The sequence below is a fragment of the Macaca nemestrina genome, chromosome 6 (assembly GCF_043159975.1).
Source record: "Macaca nemestrina isolate mMacNem1 chromosome 6, mMacNem.hap1, whole genome shotgun sequence".
Classification (NCBI taxonomy): Eukaryota; Metazoa; Chordata; class Mammalia; order Primates; family Cercopithecidae; genus Macaca; species Macaca nemestrina.
In genome coordinates, this window is record NC_092130.1 from 87728018 (window position 1) to 87744736 (window position 16719).

Below are 16719 nucleotides of genomic sequence, written 5' to 3' on the forward strand. Positions count from 1 at the left end.
CTCCCTAGCAACACTTAAGTTGCCACTCCTAAGACAAGACTACTTTTTTGTAAATTTCAAATTGCACCTTGCTACATTGAAACTCTCCTCACTTGCTGGGTTTTGAGTGAAATCTCTTCTCTCGCACCAGGACCTCATTCTGGTCACCCACTCTTTTGAACTGATGTTGGAGACGAAAATACTAGGTTTAGAGTAGGTGAAACGGCCAAAACCAAATTTCTATTAAATATCAATTGTACTGAAATAACTTCAAACCAACTTGATCCAAACTATGCTGGAAAGAGTCAGGAATAAGTGAAAAGGGAGAGAACCCTAATATCTTAAGTTAACGGGTTTATTACCTATAAAATTCCCTCAATAAATTTATTTGAAAACTGCTTCTGTATAGTAACATGAACTACAATACATTTCAGGATAAATTATTATCTATTTGCCATAGTATTGCAAGGAAATTTTTCAGTAAACTAAGGCAAAAATTTAGCTTCAAAACACTTTATTTTTATGTCCCATAAGACATACAAATATTTTATTAACTCCTTGATGGGTTAACAATTTAGTTTGTTTTCTCGGAACAGCCATCATCAACACACTGCTTTCTCACATCACTACTTGCACAAACTTTTTGTCTTTTCGTATTCTGCAAAGTAACTGCTGAGTTCTGCTCAAATATTTTTTCCCCCGTAGTTTGGTCATATTTTCCATCTCAAGAGTCATTTTGCCCAAATGCTAAGATAAATCCATGCTACTAGAGAAACTCAGCCATGCCGGAAACTAAACTAGCAACACGACCCTCCCAGGAAAACGGGGAAAAACTCACGTTAGCTAACGCAGTTTGGCATCTGAAGTGTGCAGCGTAGCAAAGACCTGTTGAATAATAGTGACTTGAAGACTCGAATATTCTAGACTAGGATCCATCTCCCACTATCTAAACCTGCAACTGAAATATCTACATAATGTTTACATATCTTTGGCCAGAACCCTGTTGGGGAGCTTCCATGAGCTGAATTTCCTTCCATCTTTGGATAAATTCGTTCTAGCCTTCCGGAGTTCGGGAGCAAGCAAAGGGAATCAGGTGCAGAGAAGGACATGAGGTTTTCCTCTGTCAGGGCTACGGGAGTTGTGGAGATTTGGGGTGGAATGGACAGCCCTTATTGAACTCCTGAGTGCCTAAGGTTTACTCTCTCAGTCTGGGTTTTGGGAATCGCTTTCTTTCACGAGGGATTTCCTTTATGACTTGGAGGAAAGGAGTAGTTAAGATCTGCATTTCATTAATCAAGAAAGTCTTACTTTTTTTAAAAAAAGTATACTCCTAATCCAGTTTCAGAATGACTTTTCTGGATTATTGTAAGTACGTCAGAAACTCCCAGACCTGAGTAGAAATTTCAGAACCACTTTTGCCAGAGAAAAATGTGAAGAAAAGAAGCATGGGAAACTCATTTTCTTTATAATAAATCAGAACATTGAGGCTACTGATCAGGTCCCCCTGAGAGGAGCATCTTCAGTGATGTTTGCTCGCCATCTGTGTGTGTTCAGTGAAACTTTAAACCATTTTACAGCATAGATGACTATTTTTTTCCTTATTATCCAAGCGTTTGTTTTAATTCCAACCCTACTATTCCATAGGATTGCTGCTGTTGAATCCATTTTTTCCCCTTCAAAGTCTTTTAAAATAAGTTTCCTTATCTCTTGCCCATTTGTTAATGTCAAATATACATTGCCTATTTAGTTAAAGAAAAGTGTGTATTTCATATGTTATAAAAGAACAGCTTCTTTATTTGGTTTCTTGGAAATCAATAATCTCTTAAACGTTTGCCAAGACCCCTTGGGGAAGGGAGAGATGTAAACAATAACTACCAAACTTCAACATGACAATATCGGTTAAAATCTGCAGGATGATCATTCGAATGCGAAGAGGTAAAGGGGGATGACTTCAAACTCCCGCGATTAAGAAAGAAGGGACCCCAGGTGTCTGATGCCTGGCTCCATCCTCTGCAACTTGCAAGAGAGTTACCTTGGAAAGTGGGGAGTTAATTCTAAACTTCTTTACCAGGCATTTTAGTAGCCACGCTGGTCTTCAAATAATTTAATTGGGAGGTGGCTGGATGACCACAGAGAGGTTGCAAAAGATAGTTACCCCCATTAAAAGAAATACCATGATTTCAGTCTTTCCTGACATAATTAAAGGCTTTGGTAACACTCCTTTATTTTGCCTCATGCTGTGAAAAAAATCACTCACTTCTCCAGCAAATGAAACTTTAAAATAAATCCTGCAGTTTAATTTCTGTTTTTAAAAGTTAGTAGGTATACGAGGAAACAGAGAAAGCATTAAAACAACTGAGTTACACTTCAGCTATTTAGCAGTGTAACATTAGAAGGAAGAATACAGCCAGTTTTCAACCTAGCCAACTTTTAAAACTACATGTGTTCCTGGAAAATAATACCCGACTAGAGTCAATTTGCATGAGATTCTAAGCTAGGATATCAAGAAGGTAATAAAATACATGAAATTTATTGAATAAATGGTTGGGGAGGATTTGTAAGCGTTTGACGATCTAGTGATCTATTAGAAGCACAATGCACTCAAATTTGAATTTCCATGATCAACTTTCAACCTGAAAAAATGAGAGCCATTTGCTTAACTTAATCTGGAACATATGTTTGCACCAGTAGCAGGTTTTTTGGTGTGTGGCTGGGGCTGATCAAGTTGTAAATTTTCTGCTTTAGGTTTTCAGCGCCTGCTAGTTTCAGCCTAACACCTAGAGAGAGACTTTGCGGGGTTCTTCACCAAAGCAGCCAAGGTTTGACAAAAGGTTTCCAAACCACCCAGCTCTGTATGTTGTTAATTTCCCCCAAAGGTAGAACATTTCTTACAATTAGTTTCCAAATCCTAAAAGCAAGTAACAAGTTAAACTCTCCCATGTCCAAGTGTTTAAAGTTATAAAGAGATATTTTTCTTTAATTTGCAACCGTTGCCTTTCCTCACCTGCAATCCTTTCTTTAAAAAACAGACAATGGTATGAGAACAGTGGGTGCTGTGAAAATGACATCTTCATTCGACAAAACAATATTCAGGTCTTTTTGGCTTATCTTAATTTTTTTCCACCAGAAACTTAGAACTACTGATTTTCTCTCTTCATGCTTCAACACAAAGGAATCTCCCCAAAAGTGTTTTGAATATCTGAGAAGAATCATTTAGTGATTGAAATAAATATACATTAGAATCCACAAGTCATCCTTCTTGTGAAACAAGCTAGGTAGTGACTTTCATTACTAAGATTAAAATATATCTCTTTGTAGACATAAATTTTTAGTACTTGGGCTATAATCATAATACTTTTTCAATCAATTAATGCTATCTCATAATGACAAATGAAAGTAATAAGTTCTCCAAATCAGCCTGATTCATCTTTGAGTGAGAATGGGGAGTAGTGGTGGGAGAGGGTGGTGGACTCTAGTGGGAAACTTCAAAGATTGTAAATCACCATCTGGACCTGCTGAGTTGTCCTCTTGAAACCTCAATCAGACTCTTGGAGGAAAGTTACTAAGGTGCCTTTTTAAGTGCACCAGAACAGGTAATTAAACCACAAATGTGCCCTAAATTTAGATGCAGAGTTTCCCTGAATTTCATTATTATATGGATTAAGACTGGCAGCTCCCACCTGGACGATACCTTAATCAAAAAGAGAACAAGTGTGAAGAAAACAAGGGCAATAATAACATTACCAGCACTGTACTAATCAAATGCCCACAAATAGTTCAGAACAACGGTGCTAAAAAGACGCTTTAATTCTGAAACAGAAAGTCCTGAGACACCGAGCGCCATCTAGCAAGCAAAGTTAGAATCAAAGTACGCCCGAGTCGAGCACAGAGGGAGAGAGGATGGCGAGGTAAAGGGGGACTTCGAGATCACTTGCTGTGATTTAACCATCTGCCCAGTCTCACCTGAGCCCAGAACTACCTGCAAGTTTCTGCTCTTCGCCTCACCGACCAGCTCAAATAAATTTAACGACTGAGGTGAGACAAACCATTCTGCCTCCAGCCAAGGCTAAAGGACAGCTCCTCGCAGGATTGCTTATTGTCTTTAATTAGAACAGGCCGCCTCTCTATACCCTCCTACCACCTCCCCAAAGCCAGCCCAGTGTCTAACTAGTTTTGCACCTTCTTATCCAAATGGGGACAAAGAGCAGTGCCTGAAAGGCTCACCTTGGGCTGAAATGATTCCCAGGGCTTCAGCGCAGAGGAAAGCGCATCGCTGAACATAGCACGATTTGAGAAGTCATTCTGAGTTTACAAGGCTGCCCAGATGCCTCCTGACAGGCGATCTGAGCTCTCTCCGAGTGGCATAAGACACAGATTTACTTAACAAGCCACTGATGGTCATGGAAATGGAATGCTGCCTCCTAAATATAAATGCTATAACTTTATTCTTCTCCAGGCAACTGGGTCTTTGATATTTCCTTTGGCTGAAGAAAAGTCAAAGGTAGCTAGAAAGCTGCCAATACCCCTGTTAGTGTGTAGCTTGAAGGGGGTGGGGTTAAAGCACTTTTTAAAAATAATTTTAAAGTTTGAATAATATTACCTAATTATATGAATATCCTTTGGAACTGGGCTAACAATGTAACTACCAAATAAAGCTTCTGGGATTTCAATGTGAAGAAAGTAAAGAATAATCTGCTGATTTCTGTAGAGGCAGGAACCCCATATTTTTCTTTTAAACCAGCCGGTCTGAATTGATAAGACTGGGAGAGTTCATCTCAATAATATGTGTGCTTTCTAAAGAGTCTTTCTGGAATTTCATTTTAAGGCTGGAAAAGAATCCGCCTATATACATGCTAGTCTTAAACTACTCTTAATTTCCTGCTATTGAATATTGCCTCTATAATAGCTCATTGATTCACATTGTTCTTAGAATACAGAGCCAGAGCTAGGCTTTTCTATTGTTCTTTCCTCATCTCCACCACCCCACACACAATTTTCTCCCAATGAAGTGAAGCTTTGTAAAATAACGACAAAAACAAAAACAAATTAGAAAATGAAATATTAAAATATTCCTGTTGAATATCAAATGCTATTCCAATCTCAGGTTTGCTGAGATTATGTTCATTGCTCCTCAATGAACATAAGCACAATAGATATGAAATAACAGTCCTCTTGATTTTTCTACTGTGCTATTTGCTGTGCAAAACAACCACATTAAGAATAAAGGAAGCATGAGATAAGAATATGCTCAACACGCTCACAGGTCATAGTACTTACAGGAAAAAAAAAAACTCAGAAAAATCACTACCCACCCAACAAATCTAAGCCAATAAAGAGAGACTTCATAGTTTAACCAACAATTTAGAACACATCTAAAACATTTCTACTAAACCTCCTTGTCTCCTTATGCCTGAAAATATGTGTAAAGATCTGAGGATGGACAGTAGACCCAATTCATGCTCTCTCTTATTTCCCTCTCCCTCTCCGAAGTTCAGAGGAAAAGTTCCCAGGGCAGTCTTGCCTCCGGATGTCAATAAAAATTTAACTTTGTGTGTGTGTGTGTGTGTGTGTGTGTGTGTGTGTGTCTTGTTAAATAGTACATTTCTCCCATCAAGGTCTTCTTAAACACGGAACCTTCTCCTAGACAGGGTACCCAGCTGTTTAATTTAACATTGATTTATTGCTTTTAAAAGTAAATTTACACACATGCCAGCAGCGCTCCGTTTTGTTTCCCCAGACTCTGAGATTTATTTTCTACTTAGCGCTTGTCTGACAAAACAATGTCCTTTAACTTTATTACACATCGATGAGGAAATCTGTCTTATTTTTGTTCAGATTTATTGCTGTGTTACTTGTGGGGACTTTTGTGATCCAGAAGGGCTCAGGTCCGAAAATAAATAGAAAATTAAACAGAGTTGATCACAAAATAATGATCAAAACCTTAGAATATGGTCCAGCCTATACCAGCCTGCTGGGGGGTGAGGTGGGGTGGGACACAGAATGAGACTCCCCTAGTGAGCACCGTCTCTCTGGAAGAAAACAAAATGTCTTTAATGGGCAGGTAGCCTTTGAAGGTGGAGTAGCCAAATCTGGGTTCTGTAATATCTCCAAGTTATTGGTTGAAATGTATTTGGAATTACAGGGCAGGGAGGTATATCTGCGAGACTCCCCACCCCATGGCAGCCTTACCTCCGTGCAGAACTCCCAATTATCACACGTTCGTGATGACTGAGCCCAAGGGAATTAAGATGGACTTTGAAGCAGCTTTTACGGTACACTTCATCTACATTTGGGTTTTCTTTAGTTCTCATTAAAAGGGCCACTTTCTTCTTTTCATTGATATATGTCTTTGTGTCCTTCATTTCACACTCTTAAAAAAGTTCTCTCATCAGATCCAGTGCAAAAAGGAGGGGACGACATAATAACCATCATAATCATGATAACAACAACAACAAACAACTGGTACTGTGGGTTTAAATCTTTTTTAAAAGAAGGTTTTCTCCTGTATAAGGCATGGCCCTCCAATTAAAAAAAAAAAAAAACTGGGGTTGAGAATGAGGATAATAAAAGTGTTTCTAAGGTTAAATTACATGAAGGCAGGCTTAAAAATAATCTCTGTATGTGATGAGCTTTCCTCTCCCATCCTGATTTCTCACAGAGACATTCAGTAATCACTTCAGAGCTGTTCACATGAGGAAATGAGGACACTATCTTTTCTAGTAAGAAGTGAAGATGTGACAGGTTTTGTTATTGGAATGAGGGAGAACTTCGTAAGATATTCCCTTTTTTTTCGCCCCTACAAACACAGCATCTTAAAAATCCCCTGTCTGAAAGCGTGACTCGTCTGTTGCCTTTCCACTCTGGTCAGTGAGTCCTCGAAAACACCGTAACATGTTTCAATAATTCTGAACAACCCAAGAAGATTTTTCAAAGTTAATGGATCATTCTTTCTCCTGAAAACACATAAAAACACGATTGCGCACGGAATTCCAATCTAATGAGAGAAAGGAAGGAAGGAAGGAAGGAAGGAAGGAAGGAAGGAAGGAAGGAAGGAAGGAAGGAAGGAAAGAAGGAAGGAAGGAAGGAAGGAAGGAAGGAAGGAAGGAAGGAAGGAAGGAAAGAAGGAAGGAAGGAAGGAAGGAAGGAAGGAAGGAAGGAAGAAAGGAAGGGAGGGAGGGAAGGGAGGGAGAGAAGGGAGGGAGAGAATGAAGGAAAGAAAGGAAGGAAGGGAGTGTAAGGACAGAAAGGAAAGAAAGAAAAATAGGAAAAAGGGAAAGGAAAAAATATCCCTCTTTAAACGGGGGGAGGGGGAGTAACTGGGAAACATTGAAAAATCTCCTATTCATATTAGGAGCTACTTCTTCTTATTCTGTTTTTTTTTTTTTTTTTTTTTTTCTGTTTGCCCTTTGAAAAGGGGTCCTGTCACTCAGAAAGGGGCTGTTTCTTCAACCTCCTCCCCATCCACCCACCAGCCGGCCCCCCTCAGCCTCGCAGCCCGGCCCCGGCCCACCCCGCGGCCCTCCCAGCGCACACACAGTTTCTTCCAAGTGCTTTTTCAAGTAAGAGCCGGAGAGATGAGAGGTGAGGCTTCTCCAGCGCGGAGCCAGACAAGTACTTCTCATCCCGGCGGAGCGCGGCCCGGCGCGGCCAGCCCGAGGCCCGGACGTTGTTTTTATGTCAAGAAGCCCCAGGGCCCCTCGGGCTGGCCGCCCCTCCCCGCGGCGGGACCACAACGCCGTGCTCTGACCCGTCACGTGGCCGCGCCCCCGAGCCCCTGCGGAGCCCTTTGTTAAGCCCCTGGGTCCCCACGCGCGGCCGCCGCGGCTGGGGCGGTGCCGCAGGGTATGAGCCCGGAAGACGATCGCAGTACCCTGGCTTTGCCTGGGCTCACCACACAGCCCCCAAACACCTTGGGCGGAGGCCCCAAGCACTTGGCAAATCAAGATTCTCAGTCCTCTGGGGAAAACGGCCCTGGGCCACCTCCAGTGTTTCAAACCAAAGGCACAAAGTGGGGCGAGGGGGCCAGTGGAGGGCGCGCCTCTGCACAGGGGTGTAACCACTGGGCTGACTTCCCTCCTGCTTTGCATTCCGCCTCACCAGTTCCTCGCCTTTTTTTTTTTTTTCCTCTTCTCTTATCCTCTGCCACGCTCAGAGGCTCAGTGGGTGGGAGTGTGTGTGTAAATGTGTGTGTGGTGTGTGTGCGTGCATGTGCAGTTAGGTGGAAATTTCATAAGAATATGTCCTAGGCTTATCAACTTGCTAGGGTGAGGGAGGATGTTCTCCAGTAAATGGACTGGTGGGAGAGTTTAAGCGACTTATTTGGGAGGAAATAGGGGGTCAGATTTGGTCTAAGTGGAACATCTGCAAAACATTCAAGCAGCTTATTCAACAAAGAATCTAGCCATTTATTGTAGAAATAATAAAAAGCCACTAATGATTATGGTTCCCACCCCTTCCCCCAAAAGGCCAAATCCTAATGAAATAATTCAAAGGTAGGCCTCATTTCCTAATAGTGGAATTAAACAACAACAAAAAAAGAGCCCAACTAAACTTTCCAGCTCGGCCTTCTTAAGGGCCTGGGAACCTTGCTGAGAAATTAGGTAAATAAAAGGCGAGTTGGAATTTCTGTTGAGCTGAGGCTGCAGTGCCCTGACTTGCACACAGTTCTGCCTTGATACGCAATTAAATTACAGTAAATTCCTCTTTAAATAATAAAATTTGGAAGACTCCTCAGGATTCGAAGATGTCTGGGGTTAAGTAGCTTTTAAAACGTCAGTTTTTAAATGGCTTGTGCAATGAATAGCTACCTTTAAATTCTAAAACCATTATAAATATGCTATACATCTGGGTGCCAGTTTATCTCTCCATATTTCTTTTTAAAATGAGGAAAGCATTCATAAAAAGCTACTTGGCACACTTTATTTTAGGAAAGCAGATGTTAATTTTTTCACGTATCATTTTATGACCAAGTACATGTGTAACGTTGGAAAGCATCCAGAACGCCTCTATTATTTGCTAAATGACTGTTAGTTGAGGCATATTATTCTCAGCCGAACCACGGTATAGGTTATATCAATAAAGTAAACATCTGTGATTTTTTTTTTTTTTTAACCAGGGGAGGCGGGTAGAAAGAGTTACTAGAAGCGAGGCACGGGGGTAGTAGGGAGAGTTTGGGTAGGAAGAGCACACCTGCGTTGTAGCAAATAGGATATTTATATTGTTCGGTGCAAAACAAAGTCCCTCAGTCAGGCACTCGGGGATATTTACATGGCGGGAGATAAAGTTGAAAGCCTTTTCGGGCGTGCCAAATGGGATTCTCCCAGTGGCCTTCTGCGTAGCAAGATAACAGGTACCGAGTGCTCCTGGCGGCGTCGGGCCTTCTACCGCCGGCTCGCCTTCCCTGCACGCCAGCCCCAGGCCCAGCCCCGGTTGAATCAGGCGCTCAGGCTCTAGGAATTCCCAAGCACCGCGGAAATTTCAGCGGGGTTCCCAGCCTAGAAATATGCTCAGGAAGCGTCCTCATTTGCCCTGCGTCGCTCGAGGACGCCGGCGCCCAGGAAAAGCCAGTGGGGTGATAATTAATGGAATACAATATTTATGGTCCGATGTATTGACTCTGAGGCAAGCCGCCGTGTAGAGTCCGTGGGGGTCTGACAAACAGGGGTGAGTGAACAAACATAATGACCGGAGTACTTATGCCTATCCGGTTTACTCACTTAAACCCGAGGTATGTAACATCACGATAAATACTAATATCCACCTCGACAGACCCACAGCACCGCTGTCCTCCTAAGCTCTCCCTTCCTGAGCGCTGCCCTTTACAAAAAGGCCAGAGAGGAGGTTTTTAACATAAAATGCTGCAAATATGAAAAATAGGTCACCAATAAAATTGGTCTCAGCATGGAGCGTAATTGCAACAAAGTGCCGCCGAGTAAAATCGAGGAGTGAGCTGGCTGAGGCGGCACAGTCGCGAACCATCTGGTGTGTATTAAGAGTGGTGCTGTAAATATTGCTGAGAGCTAATGCATTATCGGCTTCTATAAGTGCACAGGGCCTGTAAGCTTTCCATATGTTAGAATATGTAGATCGGGTGAGAGCAGGGAAAGGTGTCTTATCAACCACAGGCTTCTAAAGCATTGTTTTGCCCATGCTTTGTGGATGTTTGGCCCCCCAAAAGTGTAGGATATTCATTCTCATTCTCTCCCCCCACCACCTTTTTCCTCTTATCTCAATTCCTCTTTCTCTTTTTCTCTTGCTCTTTCTCCCAGCTCCTTCCTTCCATCTCCTCCTCCTCTCTCCCTTCTCTCCAAGGGGATAGGGCAGGCATTGCTGACGTCACTTCACATCAGTAAAAGAGAGTAACTGTTTCAGAGAGGAAGAAAAAATCATCTGTTTTTCATCAGTACTAAAGTTTTGCCTCTTTAATAGAAATAGGCTGCCCAGCCTGAGTACTCCTTGTGTTTTGAAGCTTATAACTACTACTACCCCTTTGGCCCAAGAAGTGGGGAGGTGTTCTTGATCCTGTGAGCTGATTCATTTTATAAGTGGTTCTAATGCCAGAATCAGCTCAAATAGATGAAACTAATTAAAATAAGGTGCAAAGATAATGTCTTCTAGAGAATATTTCACATCTACACCTCCTAGGCAACTTTTGTCAAGGAGTGTGGAGGGCTCCTGGTTCCATGACACTTCTGCTTTGAGTCCTGGAACTTCTTCCTTTCTCTGAAGCCTCCCTCCATAATTCCACCCCCCACATACCTAACCGCCACACACAGCACAGCTAATAAATTTCCTGCTGTCACATTACTTTTCTGGGGAAAACAGAGTCCTCCTTTTCCTGATGATACCCCACATCTAAGAGTTTACTGTAATTACCCCCCATCTCCTCTGAACCCCCCTCCACATATTCCTCAGCTACGAGATTTTAGTCCAATCCAGTGCCAGGAAGTTTATTTACATTGTCCCACAGAGATCATTTTCTCTCTCTCAAAATTGGCCTGTTCTCTTATTCTTCCTACTTTCCTTCTCCTGCCTTTTCTCCCCACCTCTCCCTCCTGTGCACATATAGCACAAACCTCCAGCACTTCTAATGTGGATAGACCTGCTGGTCGTGACAACCCAAGTTCAATCAGCAAATAAATAAAACTCTTACTTTTCTTTTTTGGCTGCCGGCTGCATTTCCCCTCTGGTCGTTGCCTCCTTTAATTATAGGAGCTATATTTCTTCCCTGGGAGACATTCGAGGGGATTTTTAGTTGGAAACTCGTTTCTGCTGAGTTATTTTGGAGCCAGGACCAGTGAGTGAGTGGCCCTTACCCAGAGGCTTTGAGTGAAGTGCAGATTGAGACATATCGAGTTCCCTTTAAAAGGATCATTTCATGTGGGAGGTTGGACACAAAGTTTGCACTCGTGACTGGCATTCCAGTGAGAGACATGCATATTTTAAAACAACAAAGCAAGCTGGAAAGAAAGCTTAGGGGAGGGGGAAAAACTTGGAAAGAAGTTACTAAGTGACAAACATCTGTCAACATGGGATAATTTGTACACTCCAATGTAAAACTATCTGACTAGTTTGATGGAGTTCAAGGAACAGGATCTGGGAGAGCAAAGTGGATACATATTTATCTCTGTGAGATATGGCTAAAAGACACTTTTCCTCCAAATAGGTGTAAGGTCATTAAAACTGCATGTTTGAGCATAATTTTTAAATGCTTCTTACAATAATAGAAGTTTCTAAAACTGCATTTTTCTGATAGTTAATACAAAATTAGATCTATGTAATTTTAAGATATATTTCATTTAAAAAACAATGGAGAGCAATAAAATTATAAGCAAGATCCTTATTACAGAAAACAAAATGAATTTTACTTCATAACAAAACATGACCAAGAGAAAGAAGGGGGGGAGCTCAAACAACCCCTGATTGCTAGGTTCTAGAAAGCTTTAACTGAAAGTACCAGCTTTACATGTGTATGTGAATCAAATATGTAAACATCCACCTCTCCTCGTGTCAACAAGGAAAAATGGCAAAATATTCTCAGAGAATTTTTCTCTCCCATTTAAGCTTGAAGTTTCAACAAGTATATTATACTTTGACAAAGAAAAGCAAAAAAGTTCCCTCTTTAAGAGGAAAGTTTTTAAAAGAAGAGTGAAAGATCAGGCAAGATCCTGGTATGTCTTTTTTTAGGCACTGAATCTCCAACAACCACATGGAAGTTCAGGCTCCAGCTTCCACCGAGAAATCTTTTTCTCCTCCAGATCTGAAGACAAAAGGAGAGGAGGCCTGGTGGTGAGCGGGATATCTCTGTTAGTTGTCAGCGCAGGTCCATGGGTTAGGAATGCTAATGAGCCTCTTGGCCAGCTGAAGACTTGGTTCTCTCTCTCGCACACCCTGACGCTCACACACACTCGGGCTCCTGCATGCCGACTGACAAGCACACAGACAGAGCCTTGTGCACGACCCTGTCTCTCTCCTCTTTCCTCTGAGCCCAGAGATCGATCGCTGACCCCACTGTTGGGCCAACGCTTTATTTATCTGTCTGCGCAATGATATTATCAGCCTTAAACGTTATATACAGCAAATGTCTTCCTAAATCAACACAATAGGATAGCTTGCAGAGACCAGCCTGGTCTTTCTTAAAGAAATCCCTCGCTATCTCTTTCTCTTTTTCCTCTCCCCTGCAGGCACCCCTTCTTCCTTCCTTCTTTTCAGCTGGGGGTATTTTATATGCTGGACTTGGGGATTTGATCCTTTGCTTTCAGCTTGGTTAGAGGAGGCCTTCGCAGACCAGGAGATGGATAGACACCATTATCCAGCCATCACTGAGATCCCCATCAGGGGTTCCCTTGTCAGCCGGATCCAAATGCCTAAAGCCACTCTATTCACATGATCTGAATTTCTCAAAATTGGGGTAGAAGAGAAGGCGAGGGGTGGGGAATGGCGTGTGCAACCTTCCACTGTGTTAATTGTTTTCTTTCCTCTCAATTACATTCATAAACCTATTTTCTGCATTGCATGTTATTTCTTTGTGCTTCAAAATTGAAACCACGTGCAACTTTCTCCCCTCCGCATACACAATAAATGCGCTGCCCCCTCCCCCCAGCCTATCACGCAACTGTGTACATCTAGGTTACTCACTTCGCGCGCTCCGGCCCCCGAGAAGAAATTGGCCCCATGGGACTTGGTGAGGCTTTGTGAAAGCATCTCTCAAATCCGTATCTCGGGCCCCCATTCTCGGAGAAAGGCTCCTGGATTCGCCTCCCGGGCCTCCCCACCACCCCCTCCTCGTACAGGTGGTTGAGGCTTACACAGGGAGAGATAGTAGAGAGGACATCCAGGGAGAAAGGCAGCTCCGCAGTGTCTAGCCAGGACCACTCACCACCCACCCCACACCCTGGCTCGCCTGCCAGCCGGGGTCAGCTGTGACCACGGGCTTGCCTCTGCCAGTCCCTCGTCCCCACACCCTGGGCGTAGTAGATCCCGCGCAGGGAGAGGCTACTCCCTGGGGAGCATTCCAACCCCAGGTCCTCCCAGGCAAAGAAGTCCCACTATAAATAAATAAATAAACTGCAAAGTGGGGGAGGGGGAGCTGGAAAATGGATTCGCTGACAAGGAGAGATAATAAATGAGAGGCGCTTTCAGATAGATATCTCAGACGTGAAATTGCGCCCAGCTGGTTGTGTAAGCAAACAAATAGTTTCATGTTAGGAACTCTCAACTTGTGGCTTGATGAATAGGACACGACAGAGGTAAATGGGTCTTTAACTCATTTAGGAATACAACTCTTTGGCTTCCCAAGTAAAAGGCCCAGTGACGCCAGGGACCCTGAGCAGGCCCTTTAACAAGAGTTTTATTAGTTCCCACTTGTGTCCCCCTCCACTACTCCTCACACTCCTCATGGTCTGCTATTTGCAGAGACATTCAGGTGATTTGTTGTGAGGAATTGCAGAGCTCACAGGAGGAGTTATAAGGAGTGCCTAGGAGTGAAAGAAGAGGAGAAAGATTTTTAAAAATAAAATCTCCCCACCCCCCTACATGCTTCAAGCAGACAAGCTCAGGTGGGCTCAGATAGAGGGGACTCCAGATCCCCATCACCCCTGAATGCAAAGCTGGGTGGTTGGACCTCTTGGGAGCCAACCAAGACCCTGTGTGGCTGCCAGAGGCCAAGAGCCTGGACGAACTGGAAGGGTGGAGTCCCCAAAGCTCATGGTTCTCCTGGTGAGCAGGAGGGACCCACATTCCCACCATAGGCTTCCACTCAGCCTGGTCCCAGGTTGGGATGTGCGTGTGGGGACAAATGTCATACTTTTCCTCCCTAGCACCAGGCCTTGTCCCCTGGCTGCGGATAAAGTGCAGACTCCTTCCCTATCAATTCCCAGAGAAGAGCACTTCCTGAGATGGCCTGATGTTTTCCACAAAGCTTGTGGCTAAGGTAGTTTAAACAGATTTCAAAGCTCCTAAAGTTCTCAGTTGTCCAGCAAGCGTTTAGAACAGCGAACGTGTGACTTTCCTAAGTCACTGGTGATTTCGAGAGGGAAGTCACCTTACGTGGGCTGCCCTCCAACTGTTAAGAAGAATTTCCTCTTGCCCTAGGGAACGAGTCGGCTCTACCCTGCCCAGTTAGCCCAGTCCTACTCCCCTGACTCTTTAGGGCCGCCACCGCCCCTGCAGGCGAGGTGTGGCTGAGAGCCCAGAACGACTGCCTGGCCTACACCTGCTGGGAGCCCCGGTTCCACGGCTCCCCCTGGCGTCCCACATGAAGGTGGGCTCACTGCTCAGGAACCTTCTGGAGGCCACACAGGCAGAGGAGGCTCTCAACTCCACCTCGCCTCTTGCCCAGGTCTTGGGCCATAGCGGCAACTGGGGACTGGGGAGACACAGGACGCTGAACCCGGGACAGCCTGGCCCCTCCTGGGGCCTGTCCCTCCGCACTGAGAGGAAACCCCGGACCGCTCCAAGCGCCCTCAGCCCGCAGGACCCGCCACTGTCAGCCCAGCCCGGGGGGGGGGGGGGGGGGGGCGGGGCGGGGGTAGGGGATCCTTCACATCGCCGGAACTGAGAGCAGAGGGTACTTTCCAATTATCAGAAGGCTCAACTCGTTGCACAGATAGCCGCGTCTCAGCTCCCAAACTTCCCCTTAGCGCGTGCAGATTCCTGTCTGCCCTCCCTGTGAAGGAAAGCCAAGGGCTCCTGCAACCTGTTCGGCCGGCGGGGACGGCCACATGACCCCTGATTCCAGGGAGGCTCTGTCTCTCTCTGGATGAGATACACAGAGACCTCCGGTCCTGGGAAGACGACTGACTCTCTGTGGGTAATGCAGACAGGGGCCACCCCAGTCACAGAAGAGACAGAGGAGAAACCCACTGCGGGGAGATGGGGTGGGCAGGAAGGTCCTGCGGAGCACTGGAGAACCCCCGCCTCTCCCTTCCCTTCAGCCCTGGGGCCTCCTGCTCCTAGAAGAGTCCGGGAGGGAGGCTGGGCGGCCATAGGAGGGCCTGCACTTCTTCCTAGGCTGTGAAGATTAGCCCCAGGCTTGAGCCCCGCCTTAGAAAGGTCGCTGGGATTCCCCAGGTCATGGGCAACGTTCCAGCCCTGCGGAGCAAGAGCCAAGTTAACCACTGTCACCTCTGGGCACTGGAGCAACCGCCGGGCTACTGCAGCTGGCGGGCCAGTCTACACTGGGCGCCTTGCTCTTGGGCCTCCATATTGAGATTAATTGAAAAATACGTTTCCGACCTACGAAAATGTTTATCTGTTTTCATCAGAGGGATCACACTGTAATGAATATATTTACATCTCATTTCAGGAAAGGCAGGAAAGATCGCTGAGCTCTCCGAGGCAGCTCGTCTCCCCTCCCCCTCAGAGCCCTGGTTGCAGCCCACCCCACCCCAATCCGGAACCCGCAGCCAGTGGCGCTCGCTGATACTTCTTGGGAAGCGGTCGGGGATTAACTGTGGGCTCTCCCCAACCCCTCCTGCCTTAGGTGTCCAACCTGCAGGGAAGTCAACACAGGCCCAAAGACGTTGTTTCTGGGCGTGGTGCAGAGGATGCAGCCCGGGGAGGGATAAAACGGGCCCTAGTGGCTCCATATCCTACCCGCCTGGCCGCCCTAGCTCAGGCCGGTCCCCAGGCGGGCCAGGCTGCGGATCGTGGGCCTGCAGTGGCTTCTCCACAGAGAGTGCGGCACTGCCCATGCTGCGCTGCACCCAGAATATTAAAAACCACAAGCGGGTTGGAGTGTAGGAGCTTGTTAATGCATTTGGTGGCGGGGGGTACCGGCGGGACGTGGAGACTTCCAAATAGCACACTGAAAGCAAAACATTGCCAGTGACTTCTGAAAGTGAAGCTCTTCCCTCATCCGGGCCTGTCTGGGGCTGAGGGAAGGGGGAGGGGTGAGAGGTGTTATTTTAAAAGATCTGGCTTTATTAATACGTTAAGAAAGAGCTCCCTTGGCAGTATGTGTTCTCGCAGCGCCGGCTCTGATCCTATAAAACATTCATGCTTCGAAAGCTGTTACACAGAGCTGCCCCCCAAGCACACCCACCGATAGGCCTCAGCGGGAGGCTTCTGCCCTCAGAGGGCCACTAGGGCCCAAATACCTCTTCTGTGAAGAACCTGCTCCAGCCCTCTGACTCCTAGGTTCCGGGTCCACGCCCCTAAGTGCCATGAGCGGGGCGGGGCGGTTCCCTTCACCCATCCGAGTTCCAGGACCCTTCTGGGAACCCATGTCACAGGGTTGGA